At 41.9% G+C, this 16,035-nt stretch overlaps 1 long non-coding RNA gene across 1 annotated transcript in view; it reads right to left on the bottom strand.

Annotated features, from left to right (window-relative positions):
* LOC130540934 (uncharacterized) overlaps nt 1-16,035 on the bottom strand; it is a 30,194-nt gene that overhangs the window by 6,747 nt on the left and 7,412 nt on the right. The gene's annotated exons all lie outside the window — the stretch shown is intronic.

Here is a 16,035-nt window from a genome sequence, read left to right as displayed (position 1 = left end):
ATTGAGACAACACATATTCTAGTCTAAGGGAGAAAGAGGGAGGAAGAGAGGGAGGGAGGGAGGAAGAAGAGGGAGGGAGCGAGGAAGGGAAGACAGGAGATGGGTAGGGGGGTAAAGAGACAAGGAGGGAGAAGGGAAGGAAGGAAAGGAGAGAGGAAAGAAAGGAGGGAAGAAAAAAAGGGCCAAACTTTCTGATCTATGAACTTCTCAGTTCAGCTGTCACATTATGAGAAGTAAATCAGAATTTTTTTAAGGAGAAGTCATTCTTAGCACTACAATAATTGTACCAGTAATTGAGGAAACCAAGACAATCTTCACCTGAATAATAGAGGGTCTGAGAACTGTCAGCCTTTTGCCATTCAAAAACATTTACGTCCAACCTGAAAAAAAAGCATCAATAAAACCTATCCCAAGCATTCAAAATAGTCCTTTCCAAATGTTATTTATTTTAAAGTCAATCAGCTCTTTTAGAAACAGATTCTGGTCTGGCTGAAAATTCCCACAACAAATTTACTCATCCAGTGGCTAATATTTAATGCCCACCATGGGCAGAGCACACAAATCTTCAGATAAACAATACTGAATTGATTCAGCACAGATTGTTCAGATTTGAATGACCAGGGAGTTGTATTTGCTACATGCAAGAACACTAAGAATCTCCCAGTCCTCAAACTAGAAACCTTTCAGCTATGATGAAAAAAAAAAAGGGTCTTCATTTTTCCAAGAGGGGGTGGAGGTGGGGATCACTTTTTAGCTAAAAGCTATCTCTCACTTCAAAATTCTTGTCTTTTTCTTTGTGGACAAACACCAGTAGTCTATCACTTGGAGATCTTTTAATATCTCCCATCATTTAAAACATCCACGAGAGTTTGAAGATTTGTGTTGATTGCCAGATACAGAAGCCCCTTGAAAATAAGGAAAGGGTGGAGGAAGCATTTTTGTGTCCTATCCCTACTTATCGTAGCAGCTCTATAGACAAAAGGGACACTTACTGGTGAGCCTCTGGCCCTTAAAAGAAAATCATCTAAGAATATGAAGGCAACTTGATTTCCCCCCACAGCCCTCAGCTGCCTTCCTCACAGAAGGAAGTTCCCAAAATTGCTGGTACACAGTTTGCGATCAAATATCAGATATGAGAAAACCTGTAGTGAAGAGTCTGGGTTCTTGGTTTTCTCATAAATCCAATATAAACCGGTAGGTTGGTTCAGGGTCAAAATTGCCAATGCTTTATTAGACAGACGATACTGATAGACACACAGAGCCCAGGTCCTGGAACAAGACAATCCTATAGTGCCAAGATCTGGTCAGTTGCGTTAAGGAGCTGGGTTTGATTCTAGAGTCCAGGTTTATAGAGTAACCCTGGCTAGATTGAGCCTACCCATGGGGAGACGATTTCAAGACAGGATGAGATCTGGGAAGAATTTTGTTGTCATCTGCCAGGGAAATTATCATAGGACTCATTGAATGCAATAACATGTGAGTAAGTTCCCTTTTGATTCTGGGAATCAGCGATTTTCCCTGTGGATTAAGACAAACCAACGCCAGAAGGTCTCCTGTGCTTATTTTAACCATCTGCTCCCATCGTGAACACTGGAGCATGCATTTCCTAGAAGTGGTTTCATAGCTCCTGTGTGTTCATGGAAAAGGGGAGTATAATGATGGGGATGCTGGAAGCTTTTTTAATGTTTTCCAAAGGAAAGGAACCCACACTGCTCCCCAGAGTTCCTTTCCAATGGCCCTGCAGTAGGAACGGAGGACAGTGTATTGCTGGGTGCTTAAAATCCTCCCTCAGTGAAGCACAAAGAGACACTTTGTAATGAAAAAAAGAGCAAGCATAGGTTCTCTGTGGGACCTTGTGGAGTGGTGTTTTCACGTTGGTCTCTTTGGCTCAATTGAGCATAATCAGAAAGAAATGTGGGTTATTGGGAAGAGACAAAAAGCAGTGGCTAAAATACCAAAGTTGGCATGTGTTCTTTTTTTTTAAAAAAAAAGCATATATTTTTAAATAAAATGTTTATTTTAAAAAGAAATGTAAAACTTTTTTTTTCCGTGGCTGTGTGATGTACCCAGGCCTTATGCTATGTACTATTTATATGTGTTATTTCCTTTTATTCCCACAATGGGCCCATGAAGTAGTACCATTATTATCCTCATTTTTGCAAATAAAGAAACCAGGCTTAGCGGATATGTAAATTGCCTAAAGTTACACAACTGAAAAATGGCAGAGCCAAGAGTCAGACTGTGATTTGCCTGCCTCCAAAGCCCGGATCTTAAGCACTGCACAAACTGCCTGAACTGATACTTACTATGGATCATACTAATAAAATCAGAACTTTTGCAAAACAGATTCTCAAGCTATGTATATACCCATTAAGATACATACATACATATACAACTTAGCGAATTCAATGTTTTCATCAGTTTAGTAACTGAGCAAGTTGAATAATAACACAGGATAAACTGGGTATCAAGAGGCCTATATGTATAGACTTCCTGAATAAGACCTAGTTTTTAATCTACTTTTTCCTCTTAAATTTATTCCTGCCTATTATTTTGTCATTGGTGAACCTATAAACCACATAGGGGAAATATCAGACTGTGAAAAGAGCCCTGGAATGGACAAATGTCCCAAGCCCTGGTTTAGCTAAGAACTGATCTTTCTCCCTACCACAGCTCTCTCTGCCCCTGCATCAGCCTTACTTTCTGGTGGGCTCTCCTATGTAGAATCAACAAGGCCATGGGTTGCCAGCAGCCCCACATGTAGCAATTCCAGCAACAAGAGAGTTTCTCAGTCCTGAGAATCCTAGCAGAAATCTCAGAGCTTGCTCTCAGTGGTCCCAGCAGGTCATGGTCATCCCTGAATCCATATCTATGGCCATGAGAAGCGGATATAAATACATGCACAGGAGCTGGATACCCTGCTCGGCCCTGAGCTATGGAGTGGGATCATTTGAATCTCATGGACTGGCAGTAGGGAAGGTGAGTTTTTCTAAGGGAAAGTTGGGGTGCTAGTACCAAAGGGTGCTGAAAAAGCAGAAATAGTAGATTTCTATGACATAATTCCTACTTTCAGGAAGTTGCCATCTAGCGAGGAGACAAGAAAATAGGGAATAATGCGTAGTCTGATAATCGCATGCTATGTGCTACCAGAAGGGCATGTAATAAAGTCTTGGTGGGTGGAGGTGGAGGAAGGATGGATGGCCAGGAAGAACTCTCCAGAGGAGGAAGGCACTACGCCAAGACATTAAATGACACAGGAGTTAGGCAGGCAAACTGCTAAGGAAAGGAGCATTCCAGACTGAGGAAATAGCCTGTGCAAAGGCCTGAAGATTTAAGAGAATTGACTGTATTCAGGGGATGTAGATGGTAGAACAAGGAGGCAGGGGTGCCGCTGGCAGAAGTGTAGGAAAGAAAAGAGGGCCAGGGCTGTCAGAAGAAAGTACCACAGTGGCCGGGCGTGGCGGCTCCCGCCTGTAATCCCAGCACTTTGGGAGGCCGAGGCAGGTGGATCGTGAGGTCAGGAGTTCGAGACCAGCCTGGCCAACATGGTGAAACCCTGTCTCTACTAAAAACACAAAATATGGCCCGGCGTGATGGTGTGCTCGGGAGGCTGAGGCAGGAGAATTGCTTGAACCCAGGAGGCAGAGGTTGCAGTGAGCCAAGATCGTGCCACTGCACTCCAGCCTAGGTGAAACAGTGAAACTCCGTTTCAAAAAAAAAAAAAAAAAAAAAAAGAACTACAAACAGGGTGGCCTCACAATTCTGGAGGCCAGATGCTGGGAATCAAGCTGTCAGTGAGGTTGGTTCCCTCTGACACGGTGAGGGAAGGAGCTGCTCCCGTTCTCTCTCCTTGGCTTACGGATGGCCATGTTCATGGCCACATGGCATTCTCCCTGTATCTCCACATCATTTTCTCTCTGTATGTGTCTATCTCTGTGTCCAAATTTCTCATTTTTATAAGGATTCCAGCTGTCTAGGATTAGAGTCCATCCTAATGACTTCATTTTATTTATTTATTTATTTATTTATTTGAGACAGAGTTTCACTCTTGTTGTCTAGGCTGGAGTGCAATGGCACAATCTCAGCTCACTGCAACCTCTGCCTCCCAGGTTCAAGAAATTCTCCTGCCTCAGCCTCCCAAGTAGCTGGGATTACAGGTGCCTGCCACCATATCCAGCTAATTTTGTATTTTTAGTAGAGATGGGGTTTCTCCATATTGGTCAGGCTGGTCTTGAACTCACGACCTCAGGTTATCCACCTGCCTCGGCCTCCCAGAGTGCTGGGATTACAGGCATGAGCCACCGTGCCCAGCCTAATGACCTCATTTTAACTTGATTACCTCCGTAAAGGCCCAGCTCCAAGTAAGCTCACATTCTGAGGTGCTGAGGGTTAGGACTTCATTGTAGGAATTTTGAGGGAACACAATTCAACCCATAATAGGGGGCAAGATGGGGGCCAGACCATGAAGGGACTCATAAGACACATTGAGGAGTCTAGACTTGTGTTGAAGACAGCGGGGCATCACTGGAGAGTTTTAAGCAAGACAGTGCTGTCATAACCCTTTCACCTTAGAAAGATGATTCCAGCTACAGGGTGGATTGGAGTGTCAAGGACACGGGAAGGGCAGCATAGTACATTTGTGTGAATTCATCTGATAAATTGCTGTACCCTCCTTATTCTACAGACATGAGAAATGATGAGTAACCCGACCTGTCGAATTTAGGACATAAAGAATGATGGGGTGGCCAAGTGGGGTGGCTCATGCCTGTAATCCCAGCACTTTGGGAGGTCGAGGTGGGGGGATCACCTGAGGTCATGAGTTCGAGACCAGCCTGGCCAACATGGTGAAATCTCATCTCTACTAAAAATGCAAAAATTAGCCGGGCTTGGTGGCACATGCCTGTAGTCCCAGCTACGTGGGAGGCTGAGGTAGGAGAATCTCTTGAACCTGGGAAGCAGAGGTTGCAGTGAGCCAAGATCACGCCACTGCACTCCAGCCTGGGTGACAGAGCAAGACTCAGTCTCAAAAAAAGAATGATGGGGTTTGGGAGGCAGGCAAAAGTAAAGGTAGCAACTTAGCTCATGGCAATAACCCAGCCAAAGGGCAGATGGTGGTGGAAATGGAGAGATGAAGGTAGGTTTGAAACATGTTAATAGAATGGAAAATACAGGACTTGATCATTGGATGTGGATGGTGAAGGAGAGAGAGGTTCTGGATTTGGAGGAGGAAGAGCTCAATTTTGAGTGTATGTTAGTGCCATTCACAGAAGTAAAGCCCAGGATGAGGAAGAGTTACTTGATAGGAAAAATAATGAATTTGATTTTTGATCAGTTGGTGTCTGAGGGACACTCAAGCCAAAAGTCTTCACTAGAGAGGTCTGGAGCTCAGAGTGCCTTCAATGGAGATATAGATATGAAAGGGGTCAGCATTCAGATGTTAACTGAAATCATGAGAATAGCTATGACCTATACAGTATGTGGAGTGATAATAAAAGAGGATCCTGAGGAATGCCAACATTTAAGGTATCGGCAAAGGAGAATGAGAGGGAGTGGCTAGAAAACCAGGAGGGGCTGGTATTCCTAGCACTAAGGCTGGAGAAAATTCCAGAAAAGAGGGGGGTCTTTAATTCCTTCTAATGCTACTGTGTTCCACTAAGATAAGGAATGAAAAGTGTTCATTTGATTTAATAATAAGAAGGTGGTTTATAATCAAGGTGAGAGCAATTTGGATGTAGTGGCGAGGCCAGGTGGGTACAAACTGAGGAATTAAAAGGAGGTCAGTAAGTGGAGACAGTGAATCCAGGTGTTTCTCTCAAGAAGTGTGGCAATGTAAGAAGAAGACACACAAGACCATAGCAGACAGTCAGACATGTAAAGGACTGATTTTCAAGAGAAGAGAGATATGAGCTGATTTCAAAGCTAATGAGAATTAGGTAGTATAAGATAGAGAAAAGGAGGCAGATAATGAGATCCAGGTTAGGTTGCCTTTGGGATGTTGAGGCAGGAGAGAAAGAGGAGGGTGGGTGGAGATGCAGGTCTGTGTGCAGGTCATACAGGTGTGGTGGGAGGACAATGAGGAAATTTTCAGAGGATGGCTTCCATCTGATACTTGAAACAAGATGGAGAGATAACACTCACCTATGGGGCAGAAGATGAATGAAGTGGGAGTTTTAATAAAAATGGATAATGTCTGAATTAAGAGCTGTGGAGAATGGGAGAGAGAACTGATTGGGAGACATAGAAGGATACCTGGGAAGAGTTGGAAAACTTGACTGGAGATCATGCCTTCTGCACAATGGTAGGACTTTTCATCAACAGCATCAACCACCCAAAAGTGGGAGCAGAGAAGGCGGAGAGGCAGGTTGAGCCAAGTTGAGGGTGCTTTAGAAATGGGTATGAAAGCAAGAAAACAGAAACAGGGGCTCAGGATATGACTACAGAGGAAGTAAAATAGTGAACTATGGAATATGCAAAGTATTATGCTAAAAGTGAAGATAGGAGTCAGAAAGTGGTACAATCAAAAATTAGAAGTGGACTAAGTATTGATGCAATACTACTAATCATGTAATTATATTGCCATCATTGTGATCATAATGTAAATGGGTACCCATGTTCATAGTTTAGTAGGAATGATAAGGACTGAAAAGTGTTCATTTTATTTAATAACAAGAAGATTGCAGGTAACAATTGCCTGACCTCAGGTGATTCTCCTCAGCCTCCCAAAGTGAAACCCTGTCTCTACTAAAAATACAAAAAATTAGCCGGGTGCAGTGGTGCACACCTGTAATCCCAGCCACTCGGGAGGCTGAGGCAGGAGAATCGCTTGCACCTGGGAGGCGGAGGTTGCAGTGAGCCGAGATCGTGACACTGTACTCCAGCCTGGCAACAGAGAGAGACTCCATCTCAAAAAAAAAAAAGGTATAAAAACAACAGATGCTGGTGAGGCTGCAGAGAAAAGGGAACACATACAGTGTTGGTGGGAATGTACATTAGTTCAGCCACTGTGGGAAACAGTTTGGATATTTCTCAAAGGACTTAAGATAGAACTACCACTCGATCCAGCAATCCCATTACTGGGTATATATCCAAAGCAAAATAAATTGTTCTATCAGAATGACATGAACGCGTATGTTCATCGCAGCATGAACAGTAGCAAAGACATGAAATCAGGCTTGGTGGCCATCAACAATGGATTGGATAAAGCAAGTGTGGTACATATGTACCATGGAATACTACACAGCCGTAAAAAAGAATGAAATCGTGTCCTTTGCAGCAACATGGATGCAGCTGGAGGCCATTATCCTAAGTGAATTAAGGCAGAAACAGAAAACCAGATACTGCACGTTCTCACTTATAAGTGGGAGCTAAACATTGGGTACTCACAGCTATAAATATGACCACAGTGGACAATGGGGACTATGAAAAGGGTGAGGGAGGGAGCTTTTCAAGGCTTGAAAAACTACCTATTGGGTATTATGCTCAGTACCTGGGTGATGGGATCAATCGTACCCAAAACCTCAGCATTACACAATATACTTACGTAGCAAACCTGCACATGTATTCCTTGAACCTAAAATAAAAGATGAAAGTACAGAAAACATAAAAGGCCACAAAGGAGTCAAAAGTACTCCCACTAGAGGAATTCACATGTGTGAGGACTTACAGGCAAAATAAATAAGTTGCATTGCAAAAAGCTGGGTGAATTTCAGAACAGTTGGAACAGAGGACAGTCGCACAGCTAGGGTGGAGGGAGGGGAAGACCGGGAAGAACTGCTGGAATATCCAGACAGAAGGCCAGAGTGATGGCCACAAAAGTGGAGGAAGCTGGCTGGGCATGGTGGCTCATGCCTGTAATCACAACACTTTGGGAGGCTGAGGTGGGTGGATCACCTGAGGTTGGGAGTTCAAGACCAGCCTGACCAACATGTAGAAACCCTATCTCAACTAAAAATACAAAATTAGCCAGGCTTGGTGCTGTATACCTGTAATCCCAGCTACTGGGGAGGCTGAGGCAGGATAATCGCTTGAACCCAGGAGGCGGAGGTTGCAGTGAGCCGAGATTGCGCTATTGTACTCCAGCCTGGGCAACAACAGCGAAATTCTGTCTCAAAAAAAAAAAAAAAAAAAAAAGGAAGGGGGGAGGAAGCTGGGCAGATCCAGCAAATATTCATAAGTATTAGTAGAAATAAAAGGACTTAGAAATTGATAGAATACAAAAGGTGGGATGGGAAGAGAGGAGAGAAAGGGAAGATTCAAGAGTAATTCTTGTCTATCTTTACTTCTGTAGCCCTGCCTTTACCACAGTGCCTTCCCAACTGTGAATACTCAATCAAGATTAAACAGAATACATAACATTCTCTTAAAATTATTCTTCTGGCCTCTACATCTGCGTGTTGTCACCTGAGATTCTGATGATCAACCAACAGATAACTCCCCTTGCTCCTCTACTTCCTAGGTATTTTTAATTTTTGCACCTGGCACCCACCCTACCTCTACCATCAAAACCCCAAAGAGAAGAAAGATATCTAAGGTTAACATGCAAGCAATGCATGGACTGTTAGAATGGAAAGGGCTCTGCTAGGTCCAGGCAGGCAGGCAGAGAGACAGACCTGACTTAGCTTGGAGGTTTGCTCCACTGCAATAGGGGGTTTTCTGGGAACCCAAGCATCTTGGAGAGGTGCAAATGAGTTGCTTATCATCTAGAGTGGCATGGAAGCTGTAGAATTTTCTCCTAGCAGTTATAAGAAGTAGGCATTGGAGTTAGGTGGAAGAGAGATAGGCTCATGAAAAAACCTTGTGGTCTGTAATGAGGGTATATTCAACAGCGACCTAAACTGATGTCCAGAAATTGGATGCATACAGGCTTCTGAGCAGATGATGGCAAATAAGAAGAATAACCCAGGGCTGAAGCTCAACAACCTCTCCTCCACCCTCCAGTCATGGTACTACATATGGCACACCCTCTTCCCCTGAGAAAAACGAGTGCCAACACAGGAAAAAGGAGATAACTTTAATGCCTAAAATTGTTTCTGCTACTCCATAGAGTGGGTCTGAAAATGCAAAGTCCGGTCATGGAAAATACACCTGAGTTTGTGAATTGGAATCCAAACCTACTACCCTTTTCTCATTCCTAATGTTGCATATCTATGTTTTCTCTCTTGGACTCATCATATATTTCTTTTATTGTTTTATCATAACAGTAATTTTTATATTTATTAATCAATTTTTGTTTTTATCCTTATTCTTCTACTACCTTTATGAATGTATTCCTCCATGTTGCTTAATATTGATTTTCTTTCCTTTTCTTTTCTTCTTTTTTTTTGAGTTGGAGTTTGGCTCTTGTTGCCCAGGCTAGAGTGCAATAGGGCTGTCTGGGCTCACTGCAACCTCCACCTCCCGGGTTCAAGCAATTCTCCCGCCTCAGCCTCCCGAGTAGCTGGGATTACAGTCATGTGCCACCACGCCCAGCTAATTTTTGTATTTTTAGTAAAGACGGGGTTTCTCCATGTTGGTCAGGCTGGTCTCAAACTCCTGACCTCAAGTGATCCGCCCGCCTCGGCCTCCCAAAGTACTGGGATTACAGGCGTGAACCACCACCACCAGCTGATATTGATTTTCTATTTTTCCTCATTTTGGGCTTTTTGAGATAAAAGCATAATTTGTTTCTTTCTTTCTGATAACATTAAAAATATTTATCTCTATGAATTTCTTTTGAGTGCAGTTTTGAGGTGAAACTATGGGTGTTTATGCAATATTTACATAGTAGTATGTTTCTATATATTCTGTAATTACATTCTTGATTTCCTTTTTGATCTAAGAGATAACTTAGAAGACTGCCTTATAATTTCCAAGTGTTTAAGCTTCTATTTGTTAATTTATATATAAACATTAATTTTTAAAATATGATACAGAGAAGTGCCCCATCATAAGTGTAGAGCTTGATAAATTTTTATAAAATGAGTATTCTCAATATAACCACCACTTAAATCAAGAAATTGGACATTTCTGTTAGCAGAACTGTAGAAGTCCTCCGTGTGCCACCTCCCCAGTACTACAGCACCGTTTCCCAGCTCCCCCAACATAAATTCCATACTGACTTCTATTACCATTGATTCACTTTGCTTGTTTTTAAACTTGATGTAAGTGAAATCATACAGTATATACTGTTCTGTATCTGGTGTTTTTGCTCAGCCTCCATTGTGAGATTCATCCATATTTTCATCCACTGTTAGGTGAAGCATGAATACATTCCTTTTTCTTTCCATGTATACACCACCTTTGTATGATTATGAATTCATACAATTCATTGTATTGTATGAATACGCCACCTTTTTATTTATCCACTGTGTTGTCAATGGGGACTTCAAGTGGTTCCAATTTTTGACTATTACAAATGTTGCCAATACAAACATTCTAGTGCGTGCCTTTTGTGGTAAATACGTCCACATTTCTGTTGAACAAGTGAAATTGCTGGGTCATGAAGTGTACATACTGCTTAGCCTTAGCGCATACTGCAAACACAGCTCTCTAAAGTACTGTACTGGTTTCCCTCCCACCAAAATGCATTATATGACAGTCCCACTGGCTCTGCATCCTCACCAACACTGGTCTAGCCAGTCTCTTTTCATTTTAGCTCTTCCACGGGTGTGTGGTGGTATTTCATTGTCATATCAATGGCATATATTGGATGATAACAAGGTTGAGCATCTTTTCGTGTTCTTGGGCCATTTGGGAAGTCTCTGTGGTAAAGTGACTATTCAAATCTCTTGATCTCTTGTCAGTTTCTCCTGAAGGTTTCTTCCTTTTTCCCATTGATTTGTAGGATTCTTTTCTTTCTTTCTTTCTTTCTTTTTGAGATGGGGTCTTGCTCTGTCACCCGGGCTGGAGTGCAGTGGTGCAATCTTGGCTCACTGCAACCTCCATCTCCAGGGTTCAAGCGATTCTCCTGCCTCAACCCCCAGAGTAGCTGGGATTACAGGCACCCACCACCATGCCCAGCTAATTTTTTTTTGTATTTTTAGTAGAGACGGGGGTTTTACCACGTTGGCCAGGCTGGTCTTGAACTCCTGACCTCAGGCGATCCACCCGCCTCAGCCTCCCAAAGGGCTGGGATTACAAGCATGAGCCACCGCTCCCAGCCCCGGAGTCTATATATGTATACACACACACACACATGCACACACACACACAAATACACGCACACATGTATACACGTATATATACACACACACATCTATCTATCTATCTATCTATCATCTATCTATCTATCTATCATCTATCATCTATTTTTCTTTGAGACAGGGTCTCACACTGTTGCTCTGTTGCCCAGGTTGGAGTGCAGTGGCCTGATCTCGGCTTACTGCAGCTTCGACTCCCTGGGCTCAGGTGATTCTCCTACCTCAGCCTCCCGGGTAGCTGGGACTACAGGCAAGCGCCACCAGGCCTGGCTAATTTTTGTTTTTTTTTCAGTAGAGATGTTGCCTGGGCTGGTCTTGAACTCCTGGGCTCAAGTGATCTGCCCGCCTCGGCTTCCCAAAGTGCCGAGATTACAGGCATGAGCCACCATACCCATCCGGATTATTTATATACTTTGGAGTTGAGTTCTCTCTCTCCCTATTTTATGAAGGTTGAATGTATTGCAAATAATTCGTCTCACTGTGATGACTTCTTTTTCATTCTGTTTTTTATTTTTTGAGACAGGGCCTCACTCTGTTGCCAAGGCTGAAGTTCAGTGGCGCAATCTTGGCTCAATTCATCCTCCGCCATCCCAGGGTCAAGTGATCCTCCCACCTCAGCCTTCAGAGTAGCTGAGACTACAGGCACTGCACCAGGTCTGGCTAATTATTGATTTTTTTTTTTTTTTTTTTTTTGTAGAAATGGAGTTTCGGAGTTGCCCAGGCTAGTCTCGAACTCTTGAGCTCAAGTGATCCTCCTGCCTCAGCCTTTCAAAGTGCTGGGATAACAGGCGTGTACCATGGGGCTTGGCCTTTTTCATTCTCTTAATGGTGTCATCAGATGAACCATTAAGAACCAAAGTTCTTAATTGTTAAGTAGTCCAATTTGCCAATATTTCCTTTAAGATTAGAATATTTGGTGTCATGTTTAAGAAATTATTGTCTACCACAAGATTACGAAGAAATTTTTCTCCCGTTTTTTATTTTGATTTTTATTTCTTTTGAAAAACAATAATTTTTGAGGTTTTTTTTTCCAGAAAAAATGGGTAGTTGATAAACCTTTTCAGTCATTACATGTCTAAAAGTGACTTCCTTTTGCCCTCGTTTGTGAATGTTAGGCCAGATGTAGACTTTTGAGTTGCATTTGAGTTATGACCTATTTTCATGGGTGCCCTGTAATCTTGTTCCAAATTTTATTGGCATTGAGCATTGCAGATGTGAAGCATGAGGCAAACCAGCTTCTCTTTTTGGAGAAAAACTTCTTTTTTTCTGGTGTATGTGTATGTGTCTGTCTTCAAAATTCAGAAATTTAATGAAGATATGTCTAGGGATTTTGTTTTTCCTGTGCAGTAATATTTTCTAGCACTTAGTGAATTATTTTAATTTTGACTTGGGCCTTTCTTCAGCTCTGCAAAATGTTTTTTGTTGTTGTTGTTGTTTATTTGTTTGTTTGTTTCTTTGAGACGGAGTTTCGCTCTTATTGCCCAGGCTGTAGTGCAATAGCGCAATCTCGGCTCACCACAACCTCCGCCTCCCAAGTGGCTGGGATTACAGGCATGCACCACCACACCCGGCTAATTTTGTATTTTTAGTAGAGACGGGGGGTTTCTCCAAGTTGGTCAGGCTGGTCTCGAACTCGTAACCTCAGGTGATCTGCCTGCCTCGGCCTCCCAAAGTGCTGGGATTACAGGCATGAGCCACCGCCCGGCCTTTTTTAGTATTTTTTATGCTTATTTCTTCTTCATGATCTGCTCTGCAAATTCTATTACATATTTGTTTGAATGTTTTGAAAAAAGATACCATGTCTATTTTTCCTTTCCTCACCATTTCATTGCATTGCCTACTTTTTCCCTCTGAATTTTGGGATCATTCTTCCAGCCCATCTTCTAATGCAGTAATTCCATTTTGGGCAGTGCCAGATCTGCTATTTCCTGCCTCTATGGAGTTTCATTAGTTTGGAAGTCATGTGTTTCTTATCCAAGAACTCTTTTTTGTTTAATGTGGCTCTTCTTCATGGCAACCAGCTCTTGTTATATTAAAGCAGCATTCTCTCAGTTCTCACTAAGAATACAAATTAGAGTGAAAAAATATATTTCCCTTACTTCTTGCATAACTTTCACTAGAAGCTATTTTCTCTGGATTCTCAGATTAGTCTCCCTGTTTTATGGAGGTAATAGCCTATAATAAAGGCACAGGCATTTGAACTAGAAAAACCCAGGTTTGAATCCTAGTTCTGACACTTGAATGGCAGTTCACCTAAACCATCTGAGCTTGGTTTATTTGATAGGTATAGTCAAACCCTCATCGTAGAGTTCTTCTAAGGATTAAATAAGATAATGTATCTCATAGCACTTACAGTAGTACTTGGCTATATAGTTTATTATTATTACCTTCTTCATTCTCATCACTATTACATTGAAATGCTGTCTTTTTTCTGCTTGTCAGTCTCACATAGAGAGGTCTGGTTAGTTTAGACTTGGTAGCTGAGTTGGACAGAAAGGCGTCAGGTCAGAAATGATGCAGATCTTACTTTAATTTGCCCCATAAGTTACTACACGTAGTAAATCTACCTGGCCAGGACTCCCTCACTCAGAAATCACCTGTACCATTTTTTGACAAGATTGTGAATGGGACCTTTCTCAAATTTCCATGAGTGACACAGAATTGCTCTATTATGTTTGCTGAGTTATTTCGAATGGATATTGGAGGGAGAAATGAGTCAAAACTACTGGCTTTTGTTAACATTTTGTTACCAGAAGTTGAATGTAAAGTTTACTAAGAATAAAGAAAGTTAACACATAAATGTTTTAGGTAAAAATATAGTAAATATTTCTATCCTTTGGGGATAAGGGAGACTTTCTAAGCATTAAACCAAAGGCATAAAACATAAAGGAAAAGATTAATGGATCTGACCGCATTAAAAATGTAGAATTTTGGCTGGGCGTGGCGGCTCATGCCTGTAATCCCAGCACTTTGGGAGGCCAAGGCGGGTGGATCACCTGAGGTCAGGAGTTCGAGAGCAGCCTGACCAACATGCTGAAACCTTGTCTCTACTAAAAATACAAAATTAGCCAGGTGTCGTGGCTCATGCCTGTAATCCCAACTACTTGGGAGGCTGAGGCAGGAGAATCGCTTGAGCCCGGGAGATGGAGGTTGCAGTGAGCCGAAATTGTACTTGCAATCCAACCTGGGCAACAAGGGTGAAACTCCATCTCAGAAAAAAAAAAAAGTAGAATTCCTGGAAGATAAAAATCAGCATTACAGATGTTGAAAAGGAAAGGCCAAACTAGAGAAAACATTTGCCACAAGATACAATAGCATTAGTATAATTAATATGACTAAAAAGCTTTTATTTCTTTTTTTTTTTTTGAGATGGAGTCTCGCTCTGTTGCCCAGGTTGGAGTTCAGTGGCGCAATCTCGGCTCACTGCAATCTCTGCCTTCTGGGTTCACGCCATTCTCCTGACTCAGCCTCCCGAGTAGCTGGGACTACAGGCGCCCGCCACCACGCCTGGCTAATTTTTTTGTATTTTTAGTAGAGACGGGGTTTCACCGTGTTAGCCAGGATGGTCTCAGTCTCCTGACCTCATGATCTGTCTGCCTCAGCCTCCCAAAGTGCTGGGATTACAGGCGTGAGCCATTGCACCCGGCTGACTAAAAACCTTTTAAAAATTGATAAGAAAATGTAGACCTATAACAGAAAAATGGGCTAAGGACATGAAGAATTAATTAACCAAAGAAGAAATACTAATGGCCATGAAACATGCGGGAAAATGTTTAATGTGGTAAAAAGAAATGCAAATTAAAACAGTGTAATAATGCTATTTCTCATCTATTCATCTGGCAGGATTATTAAGAGTGGTAATACTCAGCATAGGTTAGGGTATGGAGAAAATGGCATATTTACACGCTGTAGTTGGGACTGCAAAAATTTCCATTATTTATCTACAGGATAATTTGGCAATACATATAAAAAGCTTTAATACATGACACATTTCAATGCAGAAATTTTAATTATTTAATTTTGATCTTAAGTAAATATATGCAATAAGTTTTAACCATTAAGATGTTGATCACAGAGATATTTAGAATAACAGAAGATAAGAAAGAACATATTGTCCTAACAACAGTCTGATCCTGTTTTTGAAACATGTTTATAAATTCCCAGTGTTATCTTGATTAGTAAGAATATGGGCATTTTTCACTTTTTAAATGAATCTGAGTTTTCCAATTTTTTTCCTCAATAACATTAAAATGTGTAACATGTTTATATATAAACACATATACTGTTGGACTTTATTTACTAACATTTTATTAATAATTTTTATATCTATTCTTTTTTTTTTTTTTTCCCGAGACAGAGTCTCGCTTTGTTGCTAGGCTGGAGTGCAGTGGCACAATCTCGGCTCACTGCAACTTCTGCCTCCCGGGTTCCAGCAATTCTTCTGCCTCAGCCTCCCAAGTAGCTGGAAATACAGGCATGTGCCACCACGCCCGGCTAATTGTGTGCTTTATTAGTAGAGATGGGGTTTCTCCATGTTGGGCAGGCTGGTCTCAAACTCCTGACCTCAGGTGATCCACCCACCTTGGCATCCCAAAGTGCTGGGATTACAGGTGTGAGCCACCGCGGCTGGCCTGTATCTATTCTTGTAGTCGATATTGGTTTGTTGTTTTGGTGTCTGTGCCATCTTCATCAGGTTTGATAACAGAGTTAAGGCAATTTCATAAAGTGAATTTGGATGCTTTCATTTTGTTTCTGTGCTCTGAAACACTTTAAATAGCAGAAGAATTATCTGTTCTTTGAAGCTTTGAAAGTGCTCCCCATAAAACCATATGGACCTGGCTACTTTGGGGAGTGTCGT

The sequence above is a fragment of the Pan paniscus genome, chromosome 19 (assembly GCF_029289425.2).
Source record: "Pan paniscus chromosome 19, NHGRI_mPanPan1-v2.0_pri, whole genome shotgun sequence".
Lineage (NCBI taxonomy): Eukaryota > Metazoa > Chordata > Mammalia > Primates > Hominidae > Pan > Pan paniscus.
This window is presented reverse-complemented; position numbering and strand designations above follow the sequence as displayed.